This window comes from Cupressus sempervirens, chromosome 11 (assembly GCF_028749045.1).
Source record: "Cupressus sempervirens isolate cs-2001-9-10 chromosome 11, ASM2874904v1, whole genome shotgun sequence".
NCBI lineage: Eukaryota > Viridiplantae > Streptophyta > Pinopsida > Cupressales > Cupressaceae > Cupressus > Cupressus sempervirens.
The window spans coordinates 707,188,591-707,191,465 of NC_143128.1; positions in this window are offsets into that span (position 1 = coordinate 707,188,591).

Sequence of the window (2,875 nt, forward strand, 5' to 3'; positions counted from 1 at the left end):
CTTTTGACTTGGTTAGGTGAGCTTGCATTGTATAGTTGTTGATAGTCAAAGTTACATGGTCAAAGATTTTGGAACTTTAGTCCTTCTGACTCATGGATGGATGTGCTTGGATTCCTCCTAAACCTAGCCTTCTAATGCCAATGTGGATAACATACTCATTAATGATGTGGTAGACAGTTAATGTGGTAGATAAAAGAATTCCTTTTTGTCAAACTACTTAGAGAAATGAAGTACTCTTATTAATTTGTAGGTGCCTCAAAGAGATAACTAACAAAGATATGACAGAAAAAGCATATAAAGATCGACATTTATGGATCAAATTTTCTTTGGGAAATCTTTTTCCTCATTCCTCACTTCTTTCTATCCTTCTTTCATGGCATTTCAAGTGTAATTTCTTCTTCCGTAATTGTTTCTTTATGAACATGGTAGTATATTTTGTAAATATCAGAAATAAATGTAGTAGGTAAATTAGTTAGGGTAAGAAGTTTATTTCCCACCTAAAGTTTTAGATAGTGGCCTATAAATAAGAAGATCACCGACTACTCTAGGGTTGGTAAAATTGATGATTTTATCTTCCATTTCATTTTAATACTATTGTTATGAATGAAAGTAGTACAACCTTTGCTATTGTAATTTGGCTTCCTTGAAGCAGTGTTTAGCCCAATGTTTTCTAGTATTTTTTAGTTGTTATTAGAGTAGTGGAATCCTGGAGTGCTCACTATAGGGTTTATTTGTCTTTGAAAGAAGTGAGGTATTTCTATGTTTTTATTGTTATCTTCTTTGGATTGGATAAATCTAAATGATCTTGTTTACTTCAATACTATTTTATTTGCAACACTTAGTAATGTTAGATTGATCAAGAGCATGTATTTAAGTTTTCCTACCATCCAAGCATGTATTCTTGATAATAACAATACAAAAGTAGACTATAGGTAGAGTAACTCTTGAACTTTGTAACCTCTTTACTTTCTTTTATTTTGTTTTTGTAACCTCCTTTGGTTCCATCCTATGAAATTTATGCAACCTAGTTCAAGTGACCAATTGCCAAAATCTAATGAACACAAAGAATCACTGAAGTCTTTGCCTACCTAATTTAGTCACCTCCTTATCCAAATTTTCCTCTTCCTTGTAGGATCAAGACTTGATCTACAGGAGCTTGGAAGTTGAGATTTCCTCTCTCTTCTCTTTTAGGCAATATTGTTTGGATATTCTAGTGTATTTATAATTGTTACTCTATTGGAAGTGTGTGAAATAAATTTTCTATCAACAGATAAATGATGTTAGAAGGAGGGACCTTTTGAGCCTTCATGCGATTCACTTATGTTTCATTGGTAAGTTTGGGCATCATTCAACCTTGTGTGGTGTAAAAAACTAGCCTAGGGAAGTTCAAGTTCACTGATTTCATTTGATTTTGGTTTTGGGTTTGAGGACCCTTACTGATCTCTTCCTAAATGGAAGTTCAACAAGTATCATAGGCCCCAAACCCTGCATCGACTTGGCTCATTTTCTATAACTCACCTCTGGAAATTGTGATCATTTGTTGTCCCTGTAGAGTTTGTAGAATTTAGACCTACAATCCAAAATAAGAAAAACAAGAAGAGCAAGAACAAGAAGGGAAAGGATTCCAAGCCCATCCTACTACTACTACTCAGAGTGTAACTACATCCCAATTCCCACCAGGGAAAATGACTATTCCATAGCAACTTGCATTTCTTGGGGGACAATTATCACCTTTGGAAACTTTCCCTAAAAAGCACAATTTATCATCACATCTCGAGAAACCTTGTCCAAAATATGAACATCTGGGTCCTTAGACAATGGAATATCTAGGCATTTAAGGATGCTTAGGTACAAAACAGTGTAGAACACAAAGATATTTCTTGTCTCCTATTCCTAATGACCCTCGACACCCAAAAAAAAATTGGTACCTTAATCTTCCTACTAATTCCATTAGTGAATGGATTGATATGAAGAAAGCCTTCCTCTTAGCATTTCAATCTGAGAGAGACCCTGCTTTATGAAATCATCAAATTTCTGGAATCTAAAAAGAACCAAATAAACCTCGACCAATATTTAATAACTAGTTTCAACATGCTCTCAAATGGTGTTCAAATTATTTTTCTTCCATACCACAACTGGTCCTTAGGATGTACTTAGATGTTATTCCCTAAGTTGTGTTAATCTTCATCATACTGACCACACCCCAAGCAAACTGAGATACCTTGGCTAAAGTTTACCCATTTAGCTTAGAAGTCTCTACCTAACTTACAAATCAACCATTTTATTCTTGGAAAAGTATGCCATGTCAACCTCAGTCCAGAGTAACCACTCACCTATGTAGTTATAACATAATTCCTATGGAAGGATTACTAGCCTATCCCACCTCCCATTATACTTACACACCATAGGCTACTTGTACCCCAACTCCAAAATATTATCATTGGAGTTAGTAGATAGTTTTGCAAGAACCTAAGACTTCATTCCTTGCTTCAACCCCATGTGTCATATCATCATACAAAGTCTCTACTTTTTCATCTACTAGTCCAAGTGGGAAAAACATGGAAGCCTTCTAGAAAATTATCACCACTATGGCTAATGATATGAGCCAGTTGAAGATAGACAAGACTGTGGAAACAAATCAACATTCTGCTTCCTCATTGTAGGGAAATATATGTTTAGGACAAAGAGGTTCCTACAACTCTAGTGCTTGCAGAAACAATAATGACAATTATAACCAATGATTGGGTAATTAGAAATGGAATAACATGCCAAATAATGGAGGAGTTCCCCCAAGTTAGCCAGATAACCAAGGGAGTGCAAGACCTAGTCATACCAACCTCCTAGCAAAATTTTACCCTTTGACCAATTGGTGTAG